The sequence below is a fragment of the Tamandua tetradactyla genome, chromosome 7 (genome assembly GCF_023851605.1).
Source record: "Tamandua tetradactyla isolate mTamTet1 chromosome 7, mTamTet1.pri, whole genome shotgun sequence".
NCBI lineage: Eukaryota > Metazoa > Chordata > Mammalia > Pilosa > Myrmecophagidae > Tamandua > Tamandua tetradactyla.
In genome coordinates, this window is record NC_135333.1 from 135939199 (window position 1) to 135959386 (window position 20188).

At 38.7% G+C, this 20188-nt stretch overlaps 1 long non-coding RNA gene across 1 annotated transcript in view; it reads left to right on the forward strand.

Annotated features, from left to right (window-relative positions):
* LOC143690172 (uncharacterized) overlaps nt 1-19602 on the forward strand; it is a 38621-nt gene extending 19019 nt beyond the window's left edge. Inside the window, exons 2-3 of the long non-coding RNA XR_013179022.1 lie at nt 10951-11085; nt 19457-19602. This is a non-coding gene — a long non-coding RNA (uncharacterized LOC143690172). The remainder of the gene's footprint in view (nt 1-10950; nt 11086-19456) is intronic.
* The last annotated feature ends 586 nt before the right edge of the window (nt 19603-20188 follow it).

A 20188-nucleotide genomic window follows, 5' to 3' on the forward strand; every position in this document is an offset into this window, starting at 1 on the left:
AAACAAACTGAAGCATTAATGTTAAAAACAAAAAACTTGATTTAATATGCAGGAGAGAAGGCAGTTGTAGTTAAGCTCAGGGACTATGGAGTCATACAAGCCAATGTTTAAGTCACAGCTCTAACTATTAATTTGGTGTTTTCTTAAGACTTAGCTTCCTTATCTGTAAAATGGAGATAATAATACTAACATCTGCTTTATGAAATGATTAGAAAGGTTAAATGGGATAAGATGTATAAAGTACTTAGTGTACTATAAAATGTTGTAAGGTACTTAACACATTAAGTGGCACATAGTAAATGCTCAAAAAACATTATCTGCTATTGTTATAACTATTGGAACTCCCATGCTTTTGAAATATTTTTATACCTATATATTAGTTGGGGTTCTCTAGAGAAACAGAATCAACAGGAAACACTCACAAACATAAAATTTACAAAAGTGTCTCATGTAACCGTGGGAATACAGAGTCCAAAATCTGCAGGGCAGGCTGTGAAGCTGACAATTCTGATGGAGGGTCTGGACGAACTTCACAGGAGAGGCTCACCAGTTGAAGCAGGAAGAGAACCTGTCTCTTCTGAATCCTCCTTAAATGGCTTCCAGTGATTAGATTAAGCATCACTCATTGCAGAAGACATTCCCCTGGGCAGATTACAAATGGAATCAGCTGTGGATACAGTGACATGATCATGATTTAATTCTATGAAATGTCCTCATTGCAACAGACAGGCCAGCACTTGCCCAACCAGACAAACAGGTACCACCACTTGGCCAAGTTGATACATGAACCTGACCATGACAACCTATAAATATTTTTCAAAAGCATAAAGAATAAAAATACTGGATGAAAACGTGGCCTTAGCTGTTCAACTATTTATCACCTGATGCTTTAACTGTTAGAATATGGAAGTTCTGGGTCTTAAGAAGCCATAGTAGTTTCAGCTTTTATGCTTTAGGAGCCCTTAGCCACCAAATAAGTTCATATCCCTGTAATAGAGACCACATGGAAAGGAGAGACTGAGACTACGTAGAGAAAGAGAGGTCCAGATTCACTTCTGACCCTTCCAACTGAGTCAAACTTCTAATCATTCCTGTCAAAGCACAAGACACGTGAGTTAGTCAACTTGGGTTTGGTAGACCTGATGAGTTCTCAGATGATTATAGCTCAAACCAAAAATCACATGGAGCAGATGACCTCAGGCAATCCACTGAGGCATGAGAAATAATAAAATGGTATTTTAAGCTACTATATTTTATGGTGGTTTGTTATGCAGCAATAGATAATCAAGACAGGGGGACAGTATAGAAGAGTGTAGAGAAAAGTATCCAGATGGAATGTTCTTCCATTCACTCTGTCTTTCCTAAACACTAGTTGAGTGTAAAATTTGTTCTTATGTTCCCTCTGACAATTTTATGCTGATTGAATGTACAAGAGCTTAAAAGGGCAAAAATATCACAAAAATAGCTATAGAAAAATACCTTCCTTAGCAACTCATATCTTGTGTCAGAACTTTTCTTCTTTAGAGAAAAATTGCTAACACAATCCAAAATAGATTTGTCAGTTACAACTTTGCTTTTAAGGTTTAAAAATAATAAGCAGAAAAACAAAAACAAAAAAAACCTGTCTAACTTGGAAAAATATTACTATTTCTGTAACATAGACTTTCTCCCAGGTCAGCTCTTAAACTATTCTTTATTTCTTCAAGATCATGATTATCATTTTAAAAAGTGACCAGCATGAGAGGTGAAACTACACTTTGTAGGTGACTGTGCTGGTTTGAAAATAATAGGTACCCCAGAAAAGCCATGTTATAAGTCTTATTCAATCTTGTGGGAGCAGCCATTTCTTTTAATCCTGATTCAACACTGTAAATTGGAAACTTTTTATTTGAATGATCTCCATGGAGATGTGACACGCCCAATTGTGAGTGTGACCTTTTGATTAGTTGGTGATGTGACTCCACCCATGCCAGGGTAGGTCTTGATTAGTTTACTGGAATCCTTTGAAAGAGGAAATATTTAGGAGAAACCTGAGAAATGACAGAACACTGAGCCAACAGAGAAAGGGATGAAACTTCAGAGCAGAGCTGACAGGCAGAGAACAGAGACACAGATGTTTGGAGCCCAGCAGGTGTTGCCATGAGATGTTGAGCAAGCCAGAACCTGGATAGAGCCAAGGGAAGTTGAGAGATGAAAGCCAGCCCTGGAAGAGCAAAATGAGGAAACCCCGCAGGAACAGAGGTTGAAAGCAACAGAGCCCAAGAGCAAGGGACCAGCTGATCCCAGCAGCATGACTACCCGGCAGACTGAGGTGCTTCTGACCTATTGATCTTCCTTGAATTAAGGTATCTTTTCCTGGATGCCTTAATTTGGACATTTTATAGACTTAGAACTGTAAACTTGTAACTTATTAAATTCCCTTTATAAAAGCCATTCCAATTCTGGAATCTTGCATTCTGGCAGCTTGCAAGCTACTACAGTGACTTTTTACAGTGAGAAATTGATGAAGGAGACAGAGAATAAGATATCACAAGTTGGGTGTGTGGTACCCAAGGACCGGAAGGAGAGAAAATAAGAAAATAGGAGAGATTTTGTTTGTTCATTCATTTTTTCCTTTTTTATTATTTTTTTAATAATTGACATGAGTGTAGAACTTTGGTAAGAAAGAACAATAACCAAGAGAAGATCTCTAGGAGGTTTCTGGGTAGTGAATGTATGTTAACAAAACTCCAGTACTTACTAATGCTGAAGATAAAAACTCTTCCTCAAGTTATACAAGTAGTTTGCATATTTTTTGAATGTGTACTGTACAAAGGCTGGGTCACCTGAGGCCCTCAGATCTACTAAGACTGTACATGAGAGGTCAATTCAATAATGATGCATGAGACCCTATTTTAGGCACTGTGGCAGGAAACAGAAAATCTAAGGTTGACAAAGGCTTGAGATATTTGTAATCTAGTGGGAAAGTTAAGAAATATATTTTAATTATGTTAGCAGAATGTCAGTGCAAAATCAAGACTAGGATTGAGAGTTTGGCTGTTTGTGGAATTGGAAGGTGTGGCCTCTCTAATAATCAGTGAACGCACATCAATTTGTATTTCCTAGGAAAAGAATAAGAAAAATGGTCATTATTTTTCTCATTGATCTGTTTGGAGGCACTCCTGATAGAGGAATGTGAAGAGGCCAGTGGAGGGGATGAATGCTTTTCCCTCTTGCCCTGGCGGCTGGACAGGTTTAAGTCTCTCCTCAGTGAATTATAAGTCAAATTTTAAGAAGTTGGTTTCATAAAGACCTTTCCAAGATAATCAATTGAAGTAGTGCTGCTTAAGGGCCCAACTGTTGAAGTAGGGCAAGTGATGGAAAGGATGCCCCTGGCGCTGCCTGGAACACAGGAGGCACTCAGGAAATATGCAATGAGCAGATGCAGCCCTGGAGCAGCTGGATTGTTGGACTTGGCAGCTGTAGGAAATGTCACCTTTGGCCTGGATGTTTCTGGTTGCCTGGAGGACACCTTTAAGGTCAGTGGCAATGAGGAACCCTTACGTGGCTTCATGGGCAGAAGACAGGAAGGATCTGAAAAAGAAAAGGGAGGAAAACCATGTCACATAGGGACCAGAGGTACCAATTTGTTCATGGACACAGAAGCTACTTGGGAACTCAAAGAATCTGTGGTGGCAGGTGGGAGGGAGAAGAGTGGGGCAGGAGTTGATTTTTATATATGAGCAGCTGTGGGCAAGAGCAGGCTATTTATTTAATGGATATTAAAATGACCTCATTTGTGATCACTGTTTGGTGAAGCCTGAGGACATTTGGTAACATAAACTTTGGTGTTACAAGAAAAAATCCTAAAGGTTTTCTGTGTTGTGGAAACAATGAACAAAGGTAGACTAATCCAGACTGGAAGAAACTTCTCACCTGCTTGTAATATGATTGTGGTTTATAACATCATATGCAGGTTGGAATGTTGAAAAGTTAATGCCAAAGGGAATGGGGTCAGTTTCAGGGTTAATGACTTCCAATTTCAATAGGTGACCTCTTTTAACACCAAGCACCATGTGTTTGGAAAAATGCTCACTCAGGTGGGATAGGAGAGGCCGTCTTCATTGTGCTGAATAATCTTCCTTACTGAAATAAGCTTCTGATTTATTATCCAACCTTAAACACTTGTCAGTGCATCCCTGTGAAAATCTAGGCCAATTTAGTTTGAAGCAGAGCCCAGGAAAGTTCTTGCACAATATACATTTAAGAGGTTTTTTTTTTCCTTCCAAAAATAGTTACATGGTGAATTCTGTTCTCAAAGACATCCTTTTCTTCCAAGGTTATGTGGCAGTGGCTCTATGTGAAAATACTTCTATACTCTGAAATAAATCAGAAATGGTATAAAAATCTAGGTAAAGAAGTTGACTCACCTTCTCAGGAACATTAGATGTAAAAGTATCCTTAGGGTGTCGGTCAGAGAGCTACACTCTCATCAGCGAGAAATATCTAAACCAAAGTTCTTGTGGCAATATAAACCTGCTTCTATTTGTATTGTCATGTTAAAAACTATATCATAAACTGCATTAAAATAGCCATGAAATAAAATCATGTGATGTACTCATGTAACTTTGTCTAGGAATGGGATGTTTCACATGTTGTATGTGGGTGAGAATCTTCTTTGGCTTGTTTCTCTTTGCACAAGTCCTTCAGTTTCCTTTGCCACGCCACATTCTTCCTCCTCACTTCATTTTCCTCTTCGTGTTTTGCCTGGATGGGTCTGAGCTACCTGACACATAGCCTTGGACTCACAGAGCCACATAACTGAAAAGCAACTGCAAATACCTTCCGTGTTAGAACATCCAGAGTGTATTTTCAGCTACTGGCTGACTTACAGTGGCCTATTTACCCCCAGAGACCTCCCTTCTCCCTTTGTTTCTGCACTATCACACTTTCTGATACAACTTTCAAAACAGGGTTTGTTATTCCTTTTTGGTTGCGCATCATCCAAGCCTAACAAAGACACTTCACTTTTAGGATCCGCAGGAATGAATGTGGCATATTCGTAGTTACAACCTGGATGGAAGACAGTCCTTTTTCCTGATTCTTATGCTTGTTGAGTATATATATGACTGTCTCCAAAAAGGATTAGCTAGAAAAAGAATGGGAATATATCTTAATGGATCACATTTGTACTTTTGTAGATATGTATTTTGTCCCAGGCTACACTATCCTTCTTTTAATATGTCCTCCTGGCTGAGAGTGAAGGAATGAGATCATGGATTAAAATACCATTTCTGAAAACTCATTTCTGGCTGGCATTAAGCATGCCAAGTAGATGGCATCTTAAAAGATTGTTAATGAGTAATATGCATGGTATTTATGTTGCCAGTAATGTCCATAACTGAGCACCATTAATCAATAATCAGCGCATTAGGGGATTGTGTGGATGAATTATTTGGAAGAAGGAGACTTTCTGCATCTTAATGATCATTTAAAATACCTTTTACAATTAGAGTTTTATTTTAATGATCACCCCAATATCTTATTAGTAGGCAGGAAAAGACTCTAAGCCTAAACCTAGCTGTGTTGGTTTGAAGCTATTATGTACCCCAGAAAAGCTATGTCCTTTAATTCTCATTCAGTATTGTTGGGTGGGATCTTTTTTATTGTTTCCATGGAGATGTGATCCATCCAATTGTGGGTGACAACTTTGGATTAGATGGTTTCCATGGAGATGGGTCTCCACCTATTCAAGGTGGGGTTGCTCACTGGAGCCCTGTAAGAGGGAACCATTTTGGAACCAACAAAGCCCTTGCAGCCAGAGACCTTTGGAGCAGAAGGAAAACGCCCCCAGGGAAGCCTTATGAAATGAGGCGAGAAAGCTAGCAGACATCGACATGTGTCCTCCCAGCTGAGAGGGGAACCCTGAACTTCATTGACCCTGTCTGTGGAGTTAAGGTATCTTTCCTTCAATGCCTTAATTTGGACACTTTCATGGCTTAGAGTTGTAAACTTGCAACATAATAAATTCCTCTTAAAAGCCATTCCATTTCAGGTATATTGCATTCTGGCAGCTTGCAAACCAGAACACTAGTGTGTGAAGTGGTTAGGCAGGGGCTCTGTGGTTAGACTAATCTGATTTAAAAATCCAGCTCTAGGACAGACTGCCTATGGGACGGTGGGCAGGTTACTTAACTTCTCTAAGCCTCATTTCCTCATCTGCTTAAAGGAATACTTATGTTGTGACGATTGTATGAAATGTTTACATCCAAAGCACAAAGTACAGTACTTGGTGTAGAATCCAATCTCCATATTTGGCAGTGAAGTTGGCATTGGCCACTATTCTTGGTTGCCCATTAACTTCACTGCTTTACCATGTATGGAAATGTCTTTATCTTATGTGTCTAACTCAGATGCCTAACCAGGGTATGCCTTATGGAAACGGAAATGCCAGAACCTTCCTTTCCCATCTTCCCTTGCCACTAGAGTACACCTGTGACCCAGATGTGGCCAATCAGACACTCAAACACAGACTCTAAGTTGGGGTGAGGAGAATGGGTCCTGGTAGCAGGTGTAATGGCTCAGGCATTCCATGGAATACATGGAATGCTGCATTGCTGTGGAGGCTTCCGTAGTTATGCCTCTAGCCAGAACACAGCAAGCAGAGATAGCTGGTGTTCAGCAGTAGGACACAAGCAGGTCCTCCCTGGACTGAGATTGGTGATGTGATCTTGGCTATAGTCCTATTTGCTGTCTGGCCCGGCTCCCCTTCTTCTTGCCCATTCTGAATCTCCAGGCTTCTCAACGATTCCGTGAACTTAAGGTCATTTCAATAAATTCTCTTTCTCCTTAAGTCAAGAAAAATTGTTTTCACTATGGCTTAATTTTAAAAACTCTAAGTGATTAGGATAGCTATTTTTATGTTAATTCTGAAGCTATGTACTTGCAGTGCATTACTCTGGAAACATTCTAGAAGTACTATTACTTCAGCTTAGTTTGCAAACAAGATAAGGAGAAGAAGTGTGTCTTCTTCACTCTATATCCTGATTACCTATTTAAAAATCTGGTTACAAATTAATCCTCTATAAATATTTACTGAATAAGTGGATTAATTGTGGGTTCAGAAAGACATATATAAATAAATATGTGTATATATATATATATATATATATATATACAGAGAGAGAGATACTATGTATCTACTATATTTGTTCTTCTTCCCAAAATGTTTACCAAGTACATGCAAAGTAATTGCAATCTGATATTCCTGTTACAGAAGACAATGAATTTGTGAATATATGCTGGGTATCTTCATTCATAAGAATGAGCATTTTCTAGAAAGGAAGAAAGAGTATGCCAGGTAGGAATTTCTGGACTTCCAATTTTGGTTATGTGGCATTAAGTAAATAAAAAATCTTTCTCTTTCATGTCAGCTGACTGGATGATATATCCAAGACATTTTTAAAGCATCAAAAGGCAAACAGACTAGCAAGGAATTACCAAGCTCATATTCAGAAGAGAACGGAGAATCAGAGAAATGAGCACAGCACTAGGGGCTATTTTTGTCCTGGTGCTGATCCAGCAGAGGCAGTTGAGAAACTGAGCTGAATTGGTGGCCTCCCAGTGCTAAGGGAAAAATAAAAAAGAACTCTAAGTCTCACCAAAAATGGGAACCCTGTAATTCACTCTCTGACTTGGGATTAGGGCCAAGGAGTGGTTCCCTAGGACTTAAAAGTAGGTTGAATTAAGCTCTCATAGTTTGTATTAAACGCTCTCACCGTTTTGTATCAAATGGTGTTAATGGATGGAATCATACCCTCCACAAAGACATGTTCACATTCTAAGCCCCATCCCGTGGATGTCAACTCATTTGTATGTAGAACCTTTGAGGACCCAATTAATTAATTCAGATATGGCCAAACCAAATTGAGGTGGGCCTTAATCTGTATGATTGGAGTCCTTACAGCAGAGGAAATTTGGACATAAGAGAAGAGAGATGGGCATGTGATGGAGGTAGGGATTGAGTTATAGGTTGCTGGAAAGGCACTACCAAAATGCTGCAAATGTCAGAGACACATGGTCCTGCTGACACGTTCATTTTGGACTTCTAACCTCTAAAACTATGATACAATAAATTCCTGTTGTTTGTCAACCAATTGGTGGTATTTGTTATAGCTGCCCTGCTAACCTAAGACAAGGGGCCAAGGAAACCTCAAACTTTGAAATTGGATTAAAATTATACTGGGCTTCTAGCACTCCCAAATGTCTGGCAAAAAAAAAAAAAAAATCCTTTCTAGAGGAAGATAAATTCACTTTATGCCTCAAATTACTTCTACAAATAGTTTTCCAAATACTTGGGAAGAAACATTGGTAGAAAAGGTACCATGAACAAGAGCCCACCCAAAATATCAGACCACAGAATAGACTCTCACAGATGTCAGATATTGAAATTATCAGGCACAAGTTATAAAACAATACTTCTATTTTAGTATATGTGAAGATTATATCGAATGGTACATCTAAAGTGCTAAGCACAGTGCTTTTATCTCTTTTATTCCAGTATTAAAGACAGGCATAACATTTGGGAAACAGAGATTCTAAAATCAAGTAAAACAAAAATAGAAATTCTAGAACTGAAAAATACTATAAATATTAAAGTCTGAGTGGACAGTTTTAAAAGCCAATAAACTTGGCTGAAGAGAGTAAATTAAGTCAGAAGAAATTAGCCAGAAAAAAAGTGTGAAGAGATAAAGATGAAAAATGTTGACATTTTATAAGTTTCCTTATGGAGTGGGCTAAGTGGTAAATAACTGACAGAGTGAAACCAGCAAACAACTGAGACCCTCAGTCCAATAGACCATGAGGACTTGAATCTTGCCATCAACCATGGGAATGCGTTTGAAAGATCTTCCCCCCAGTCAAACCTTCAGTTGGGACCACAGCTCTGGCTGACAGCCTGAGTGGAACCTTAATGACCCTGAACCAGAGGCTTCCAGCTAAGCCACATCCTGATTCTTGACCCATAGAAACTGTGAGATAATGAATGCTTGTCTTTTTGAGCTATTAGGTTTTGGAATAATTTTGTTATAGAGCAATAGTTAACTAAATACATAGACCTAGAGAGCCTGAGCATAAGTTTTCCAAGTTCATAACCAGAATTCATATAACCTAAGTCCATGATTCCCCATTCAATTATCTCCCTTTGCTGTGAAAGGAATGGAGAAACAAAGCAAGGCAGTAGAAGTAAGAAGGGCATTTAGGAATGAATGTTCTCGTATCCTCTCCCCTTTTGTCAGGACATCAAGGAGAAAGTATCAGTCCCACAAAACATTGATGCCATCTTGCTAGAACTTTAAGATAGGAAAAAAATTTTTCCATGGCAATTGAGAAGGAAAGCACAATTTTTTTTTCCCATTGCTACCTCTTTTGTACACATCTGACATTTTCCTTAAGGTTCTTATCACTAGGAAACAACTACAGACCAGAAATGGAAGGAACAGGGACATCCATGAGTGATGAGATGAGAACAGAAGGATGGTGGGATAGAAGCACTGCCTCTTTCTCCCTTTTTTAACTTCAGTATAGTTCCTAGAACAGCCCCCATTAGCTAAGCATCTTATAAATGATTGTGAGCTCATCATTTGGGGCTTGAGAAGCAAACAGAAGGACTCCTTCAGAATCTACTTTTAGAATTGACAAGGTATAAAGCACTCAGCTCTGAGTTCCAGCCCTCAACTTTATGGGAACACACACTGCTAGAAGGGGCTTGAACAGGGACAACCAAAAAGGTATGTGCAAGTGAGACTATCTCACTGAGGTCAGGTGAGAGGATGTGGGCAGAGGTACTTCACAGGTTCTCAGGTGCCTCATGGGAATAATGAACATGTGTGAGAGTTCCTGCAAGTGTTGAATGAAGATTTGGGGGTGATCACATCCTTCCATCAGATCAGGATGGGACCCTACCATCCTGGGATCTGATCAGTGAACTGATTGAAGCCTGTGGCTATCCGTGTTCATGCTAGTCCTCCCTCAGCACCCTCCTCCTCCATCCCCTGTTCACTCCTCTCTGTTGTCTGTATGTGGCTCTGATCCATTAATATTTGGTCAGGTTCTTTGGGGGGAAAGGAGCTGTGTGAAGACCTCTATGTTACTCTTCCTTCATTTTTTATCAACCTCCCTACTTCCTATTCAGCTAGTAAATAATCAATAAATATTTGCTAATCAACTGTCAAAGAGATTGCTTTACACTGAAATATCACATATATATTATGTATTGTTATATGACATATCACTACAAATTATAATAACCTATGTAAATTATAATAAAGAAAAATTTTAAATTGCAACTTTGCTTTTATGTTATAAATGGAGATTCTGAGGATATAGTATATAATCTGTATTACTATTATGATTATTACATATTATACAAATTTTTATAGTATATGCACATTGATGTATTATATATGTGCATATATATATATGTATAAATAGATTCAGAATCTTCGTTTGTTACATACCAGAAAAACTGTACTACAATTTTTTTTAAATCTTTAGCACAAATGAACTTAAAAAGTACCCAAGTAAAAAGGACCCTTGACAATTTTAAAAAATATACTGTAAAACCTTCACATGTCCCTATCAAATTTGAAGAAACAATTTGGAAATAAAATTGCCAGACATCTGCCCAATCTATTTTCCCTACTACTAAAATCTCAGTTTTTTTGTGTGGCAGCAATGTGCCCAGCTTAAGGAAAACAAAAGCAAATCTTCATTCTTTTTTTAGGTTACCTTATAGATAAGGGTGGCCATATGAAAAAATTTTGACTAATAGTATGTAAAATGAAATTTATGATAAGAATTTTTTTTTAAATATTGATTTCCCGATGAATAGAAATAAACTCAGATGGCACATATCTTTGCTCTTTTCCCTTTCCCCTTGCCCCGTGCCTTGTTTTCTTGCCTGGGTGGCAGTTAGATGCCTGCAGATGCCGCAGCTGTCTTGTGACCATAAGAATAATTTACTGCCAAGATTAATGGAGATGGATGGGAGAGGAAACATGATTCCATCACACTGACATTGGCTGCCACCTCCAGACTCCTTGATATGTAAGCAAAATTCCTCTTACCTACTTAATTCATGATTGTAAGAGTTTTCTGCTACTCATGGTTGAATGCAGTCAGAGCTGATTTATCTACCCATATAAAATGCATAATCAATCAAATGTAAACTTACCAACAATAAAGAAATCTGCATTGAGGTACAGAAGCTTGGTGGTTGACTAGGGTCCTTCTCCAGTTAAGTCATCTGCTCGTGTCTATATCCTCATGAACTTAAAGTTCAAATTTGTGTTATAACAAAATAAGTCTCTATGTTTTGGTCACTTTTAAATGTTAAGTCTTCTAATCCTAAAATTTTGGTAGTTCTTGATTTTATTTGAGTAGAGGTAATATGTCCCGAACTCTGAAAACAGAAGGAATTTTAACACCATGGTCAGAATGTCTCTGGATGGTTTATAAATAATTCTCCAAGACTACAGCACTAAGCTCTAGAATGCAAGCATTTGGCAAATAATTTTTACCCAATTTAAAATATGCTGCTTCTTTTTAAAGATTTGGTTGACTATCCCATTCACTATATTCATAAGGGAAAAAACTGGGCAAAATGTAATTTGAGGGTGATATGGACCCACGGCTGCTTGAATATCCTTGTTCTGTATTTTGGCTGTGGAAATTGAAACCTTGATATATGATTGACTTTTGGGGAAGATATTTCAGTATACCAGTCCTGGGGAATGCTTGTAGAACAAAAAGATGCAGTTGAAAAATACCACCTTGGCTATCTTCCTTTAAATATCCACAGTAAATATTAACTTATTAAATGAATGGTGATGTCTTCTAGTGAAAACACTCGGTAATATTTTTTAGCTAATAATTGTCCATAGTAACTATTTTTTGCATAATGCTTATTTCCATAGAAGATCATTTCTATGAAATGCTGGCTTAGAATACTACTGGATTCTACAATGATACAGTTTTCACAATTCAAATTTTCTTCCTTGATTTTTTATTTTTAGTTTTGTCACTTTTAAGTTGTTTTGATAATTCATTATTGGGAGAAAATACAGATAACATAAGATAAAGCAGTACTAACCAGATATTCAGATTCAGTCCATATCAAATAACTTTTCATTCCTCTTCCTGAACTAAGATTGTTCACTGAGCACCTCCAAGACCTTTCTGTTGCAGAAAGTTTCCTGTGATTCAGTTTTGTTTTGAAGAGATCTTTGTTTTGAAAGATCTCTTTGAGTAAGTGTTAACTGTCATCCAATTGGTTGGATAATCTGCATTATTTGTGCTATTGTCTGTGCCTTTTCTCCTTGATCTGTTTGCAGTGGGTGTTGAGAATAGCTAATCTCTATCCTTTGCCTGCCCCATACTCCTACACTTAATCACATCTTCAAAGATCCTTTCTTCAAGTAATGGGACATTTATAGGCCCAGGGATTGTGACCTGATATCTTTGGGTGGCTATTATTCAGCCTACCACAGCATCAAAAATTCTGATGATGTTGCAGATTGTATTTTCCACAAAATTAACTCCCATCCGACATGTTCTTCTATGTCTTTAACACTCCTATTGAAATGTGTGGTCTATCTTCTGTCCTCGTTGATATTGGGCAAGCTCTGTGACCAATAGAAGAGGTAGACATGATGTGCAAAACTCCCAGCTAGGTCATAGCAGGGGATACAGCTTCCACCTTGTTACTGCAATCCTCTCTTAAAATTTTCAGCTGCCACATAAGCAGTTTCATTGCTCCAAGGAATGCTGCGAGGAAGCCCAAACTAGGCCACGTAGACAGACCACAGGAGAAATCCTGAGACCACAGTAAGAATGGGAGATGCTTGGCCAGCACCCAGCTCCAGCCACCATCTGACTGCTGGACCTGTCATGCCCTTAATGAGCTCCTGACTTACAGAAACCATGAAGCCTGACGATAACGACATGATTGTTGTCTCAACCCAGTAAGCTTGGGGATGAAATTATTACTCAGCAGTAGATAACTAGAACAGAGGGACACGAAAGCGATATTACATTGGCTCTGCCCTCAAAGGAGCTAGAAATCCAGGTGGGAGGAGTATAGCTAAGGAGAACAAAAGGGTGAACGAAGGGGTGAAGCAGACCAGAAAGGCTGGCAATGGGTTAAATATGAGGGGAAACTAACTCAGGTTTTCAAACTGGTGTGGAAAAGCCACTATTAAATCTCAGGTTTTTTGCATTTTGTTGCAAGACCTACCAGGACTTGAAGGCCAAAGAGTGGTCGAGAAAAGGAGCTATGTTTAATTATAGCCTCTGATTTATGATTGGTAGTAGAGATTCCTGTAATGTTGAATTTGAAGTAACTTGAATTACTGTTAACATTTTTTCACAGATAAATATTATGAATAATAAATATTTACGTGCATTATCTCATTTCATCATCATAAGAGCATAATAGTCAATTGGTTCAGCTTTAGAATTCTTCTGGATCCTCTATTAAAAAGATATTAAGGGTACGCGAGTGGTTCAGTGGTAGAAGGCTTACATTCCGTACAGGGGACCCAGGTTCGGTTCCCAGACCATGCACAGCACGCCCCACCCCCCATGCAAAAAAAAAAGAAGATATTAATCCATTTAACATATTTTTGCATGCTTATTCTGGGCAGAGATGCAACGTCGTAAACATACTGGCAAAGAAAAAACATAAAACATAATTCCTGCCATCAAAGTAGTTTAAAATTTGGTTGAGGCATTTACAACATAGAAACACATGCACATATACGTATATACTGTTAGTAACAGAGTAGAAAAGAAATAACATCAGGTAGCAATTAATTACAGTGTTTAATATATTTGTCTGTCTTAAAGGAGTCTTTTGCTTCAAACAACACCCCTCACCCCAGCAGCCTTTTTCTGCTTCTGACCCAGTCCTGATAATGAAAATCTAAGCTTAAGGATGTTGAATATCCCTTTCTGTACACCCTGACTTTTGTCTTAAAGATTATAATGAAATAGTCCTGGACTAGATGTTTTGTCTTCAAATGTCTTCAAATCTCTAAATTGGCATTTCTCAAAATTTATATTATAAAACATTGTTCCTAGAGATGTCTTATAAAAAAAATAGAGTGACATAAGTTTGGAAAATTCTTCATACTATAGCTAACAATACTTTCTATAAAAAGGCTATGAGAAATCCTGCTGATAAGAAATCTGCATAACTTTGTTAATTCATTTCCCAAACTTCTTTGAACCCAGAAACTTTGTTCTCTCTCTCTCCCTCTTTTCTCTCTTTCGCCTCCTTTTCATTTGTTTTTTTTTATTTCATGTATTACTTAATCACTTTAGATGTTGCTGCTTGTGAGTTTTGCCTGCTCTTTTGTGTCTTATTAGGTATGTGACCTTAAGTAACTTAGCCAACTTTCCTGGATTTCTCACCTGTAAAAAAGGAATAGCTATAATAAACTTTTCCTCATACAGTTGTGAGGTGATCAATACAGAACTGCACTTGTATCTTCCCTTGGGAGAATTACCTTTGGCCCTTCAAAAATGGGACTAGAATAGACTTCTCATGTTTGCTGCAGCACAGGTCCTTGCCCCTGATATTAGAACATTCACAAAGGGTGCTCATACATAGGGAGGTTGGATCCAAAGGGAAAATAAAACTTGACTCCTCTGGCAATGACAGTCTAAGTTGGAGAGGCAGTAGTAAATAGTGTGCTAAAGCTGCTGGAATGCAATATAACCGAAATGGATTGACTTTTCCAAAAGGAATTCATTAAGTTACACATTTACAGTTCTAAGGCCATGAAAATGTCCAAATTAAGGCATCCAGAAAAAGATACCTTGACTCTGAAGAAAAGCTGATGGCATCTGGGGTTCCTCTGTTGCTGGTTTGAAGATGTCGTATACCACAGAATAGCTACATTTAAATCTTGATTCAATCTTGTGGAGGCAGCCATTTCTTTTAATCCTAATTCAGTACTGTAGGGCAGAATTTTTTAATTGTATTGTCTCCATGGAGATGTGACACACCCAGTCTTAGGTGTAGCCATTTGATTGGGCGAAGACTCATTCTAGGTCAGTCTTGATTAGTTTACTGGAATCATTGGGTGGGGGAAACATTTGGAGAAACCTCAGAAACAACAGAGCTGATGGGAACTTCAGAGCCCAGAGCTGACACAGATGCCAACACTTGGAGCCCAGCAGACATTGCCATGAGATGTTAAACAAGCCAGAACCTGGAGAGAGCCAAGGGAAGCCAAGAGGTGAAAGCCAGCCCCAGAGAAGCAACATGAGGAATCCCCACAGGAACAGAGGCTGAAAGCAATGGAGCTCAGGAGCAAGGGGCCAGCAGATGCCAGCCATGTGACTTCCCAGCTGGCAGAGCTGTTCCATGCCCATGGGCCTTCCTTGAATTAAGTTATCTCTCTCTGGATGCCTTAGTTTGCACATTTTTATAGGCTTGTAACTTATTAAATTCCCTTTTTAAAAGCCATTTTATTTCTGGTATATCGCATTACAGCAGCTTGCAAACTAATACACTCTGTCATGTGGGAAGGCATGTGACTGGCACCTGCTGGTCCTTCTTCACTCCCTGGTTGCATTGCTTTCAGCTTCTGATTCCACTGGCTTTCGCTCTGAGCTTCTGTGGATCCTTGCTCTGTACTGCCTGTGTCCTGCTGTTCCACTTTTAGCATCTCTGGGGCATTTCTCTTCCTCTCTGTGCTCTGTATCAGCTTTCTCCAAAATGACTCTGGGAATTTCTTTCTCTCTCTAAATCTCTGGCTCTCTTGCCTTTTATTGTCTTGTTATCCTCATGCAAAGGACTCCAGTAAACAGGATTAAGACCTACCTTGAATTGGGTGGGTCACATCTCCTTGGAAACAATCTAATCAAAAGGTCCCGTCCACAATAGGTCTGCTCCCACAGGAATGAATTAAAAGAATATGGCCTTGGGCGGTGCAACTGTGGCTTGGTGGCAGAATTTTCACCTGCCATGCCAAGGGCCCAGGTCCAATTCCCGGAGCCTGCTCATGCCGGGAAAAAAAAAAAATCAGAGCACAGCCTTTTTTGGGGTAAATAACAGCAAAAACCAATACAAATGGTTAAGCCCTTAGCTTCTAGATCCATATTGCTTGAGTTCAACTCCCAGTTCCGCTATTTATTAGCTTCATGGCCTTGAGAAAATTACTTAACTTTATGTCTCAGTTTTTCCATTTGTAAAATGGGAACAATAATAGTTGCTACACACTGGGATTGTTATGAATATTAAATGACTACCACTTTGAATATATCTAGACCATGGCATGTTAATAATAGCATGATAGCTATTATAACAGGTGTATAAATGAAGAACTAGATATAAAATTGAATATCTGGTCCTGCTTTAAATCTAAAATAGCCAACTAGTTTTAGAAAAATTATTTTGATGTTATGCTATGCTTTCTTTTCAGAATTATATCAATTTTCCCCTTTACAGACTTGAACCTAGCTTCAAAATTGACACTGCCATTATGAACTTTTTCTTGCATCGCTGTTACCCAGAATCTGCAAGTTTTGGGAAACTAAATAAATTAGATATATTTTTTCCTCTATTACTCCCACAGACTCAATGTACCCTAATAGAACAAGGTGATATCTTTTCTAATGCTTAATGATTTAGGGTAATAAGAGGAAATTTGATTAGGAGTGGTTGTCACCATGGATATGCAATCATTAAAACTTGGTAGGGTACAGGATGGGCATCATGAAATTATCACAAGGTTGAAATCAGGGCAAAGCTCAGCATGTGAGGTGAGCTAGAAGAATGCTCTTAGCACAGTGGTTATTAATATCTGCTTAAGAATCTGACCTTTGTTGCTGTAAACAAGACCAGATAATTGCATGTCCATTCTAAGAACAACTTTGAGATGAATATTGAAGTATTTGCCAAATGAAACAGGAAGGCAATTTGTACTAAAATGAAATACAGAGTTTTAGTCTTCATATCGGACATCATTGGCCCTTGTCACAAAAGGTTTGTTACTTTAGGTAATGATTGTAATTAGTGCTCTCATTTATGAGGGCTCTTTTCTGCAGGGAGAGACTTTAGTGGAATGTGATGAGTACAACTGGTCTTTGGGAAGGACATATGTTCCCCCCCCCCCTTTTTTTGGATGGCTTTTCTGTTCTCCTTACCTCAATTATTTATCCAAGATGAAAGAAACTTCGAGGTCATAGGGTCGGCTCCAGCTAATAAGCTGGCTACTCTTCAGTACTGGAACAGCTTTTTCCACCCCTGACTCATGAACAGGTGTATAAATAAACAAACCTTACAGAAAGCATCAAGCCCAATTTGTTTATAGTTACAGCCTCTCAGCAGTGCTCTTCCCACTCCTGGAGGTAAGATCTTGTTTTGGTTTGCTAAAGTTGCCAGAACGCAATATACCAAAAATCTGTTGGCTTTTACAATAGAGATTTATTCATTTTACAAATTTACAGTTCTAAGGCCCTGAAAATGTCCCGGTTAAGCTATCAATAGGGCGATACTTTCTCTGAAGAAAGGCCACCGGCATCCGGGGTTCCTCTTTTAGATAGTAAGGCACTTGGCTGGCATCTGCTGGTCCTTCACTCCTATGTGTCATTGCTTTCAGCACCTGGCTCCAGTGGTTTCTTCTTTGAGCTTCTTGGAGTCTTTTCTTAGCATCTCTGGGGCTTTTCTCTCTGTAAGCTCCTGCTGGGTGTCTTCCCCTTCTTTTTCTGTCCTTCATCTTCTCATAAAGGACTCCAGTAAAAGAATTAAGACTCACTTTGAATGGGGTGAGTCACATATCAATTGAAATAACCTAATCAAAAGATTCCACTCACAACAGGTCTGCAGGAATGGATTAAAATATATGGGCTTTTCTGGGGTACTTAATAGCTTCACACCAGCACAGTTACATATATGTATTTTTTTTTTTTCAGGGAAGCAGTTCATCAGAATTACCATAGATTTAAAGGAATTATTTTAATCCAAAGTTTGATTCTTTTTCTCCTGAGCTTTTAGTTGCATACACAGAGACATAGATATTGTTATGAAATGGTGTAATGTAAATGAAATGCATGAAAGGATTACTCATTTCCAAGCCAAATTTCATTTCATTCTTCAGGGTTATATTCTATTAATTTCATCTTTCTTTACATTCTCATTCTTTCAGGTTATATGAAAGCACCAAATTGATGAAATAACTGTAATTTTTATCCAAGTTAACCTAGATATAGGTTTAACTCTAGTAGTACCTTTATATCATTACGGAACTGTACCTTGGGGCTTGTGCCACAAGGTTGTCAAAGAAACCATGCCAGATATTTTAAGTGCCTATTGTAAATCAGGCAATGTATTTTGTGCTGCATAGATGATATGAAGGGGTCTGGGAGGAGATTACTATCTAACTGAGATCAAACAAAAAAGTTAAATAGCATTGTAAGATGTAAATAGTGTATCAAGGTACTGGAAGAGCCATGCCTCTAAGTCATACAAAATTAATTGGCAAAAAAAAACCCAGAACCTATACAGATGATAGTTACTATTAAAGTACAGAGTGAAAGTAAGTAGTTCAATCTGGATTTTCCATATGATTTAGGAAGTGAAATATGAGCTGGATTCAATAGGAGTGATGCAGCAGCTTTTAAAATAGGTGGAATGAAATGTGCAAAAGTCAAGCAATGGATAAGCCCGATGGATAAGGAAGACAGGGATAAACGTGGATAGTTGGCTGATGTCAAATTCTGGGGGCCCTTAAATTGTAGGATATCTATTTTCTGGAAAATTGGGAATCATTGAAAGTCCATTAATATTAAACATGAGAGCAAGATGGTTTGCAGCCAAACCTAGTATAAGAATAAAGCAGAAGATATTCAATTATTCACTTTAATCATTGATGGGAATTTGATTGCTTGCCGTCATGGACGCTCGAAGGCAAACTTTCCAGCCTTCCCCCCAGATGTTGCTGGAGATCCATTGTCACCAGAGCCTCATTCCAGGCTCACTGTCTCATCACAAGAAGAAACCCAAAGATGAGACAAATAGGTATAAGCAAGTGAGCAAAATTTATTGATGAAAAAGAAACAACACGCTCAGGGGTGAGCATGGGCGTGCTCAAGAAAGACACACAGAAGCTGTTTGGCACGTGAGTTTTATTAGATTAAACAAAGGGAGGTGGGGTTTGTGATATTGGTACATTGCAATTGGTTAGTAAGTTTTCATATTTAGGGTTGCAAGTAGGTTATTGTGATCAGCTGTTTATACATTCTTGTGATTGTTTAATAAACACATAAATTAAGGGTTATAAGCCATAAATTCAACTCTAGTCATTCAATTAAGGATTGTTGTTGTGATTGGTTCAAGCCCTGTGGTAGAACAATGTACCCTGTTTTGCTCAACCTCTTGGGGTTCAAGAAACCTAACTGTTCTCACCAGATGCAGCCCCCTGCACCAAGTCTGAGAGTGCCTCAGGGACTGCAAGATGTTTTCCCTACCTCTGACCTGCCTCAGTGAATGGGAATTTGATTGCTCAGTCATGAACACCCAAGGCAAATTTGCCAGGCTACCCCCCACCCTGGCGAGTACAGGTAAGGAGCAGCCCTGATTGGGTGGGAATTGTGCGGTTTGGGTGCACACTGACCAGGCTTCCAAATACTTCTCAATTACTTTCTTTGTCTTTGCCTCTGGGAAATTACATAATGCCTGTGAGTAATGGAGATTCAATGTCTACCTCACAGTGTTATTAGGGGGAGTCAGAAATGATGTATGAATTTCTGGATCATGGTTGCTATTCAACGAATGGTAGCTGTTTTAATTTTTATTGTGAATATTTCCATTATCAGCCATGTCATAAAAAAGCTTCCAAGCTGTGGTTGGTTAAATTCTGATTTATTAGCCACATTTTTTTGCCCCAAAATCCTTGTTAAAAATGATAGATTGACAATGGGTCAACAAAGTGATCTTTGTATATGAATGTCAGCACCTTCTAGGCCGAGTGATGATGTGCTGTTTGGAAGGACAACTGTTTCGTTTCCCGTGAGGAAAGTAGCAGCTGGGAACCAAATGTTTTCAAGGTTATCCTGGCTCCTGTGTCCTCCCTCAGGGCACAGAGAGTGGCTAATTCCCCCTCAGTCTTACATCTAGGGAGGCAACATGCAATGGTAGAAA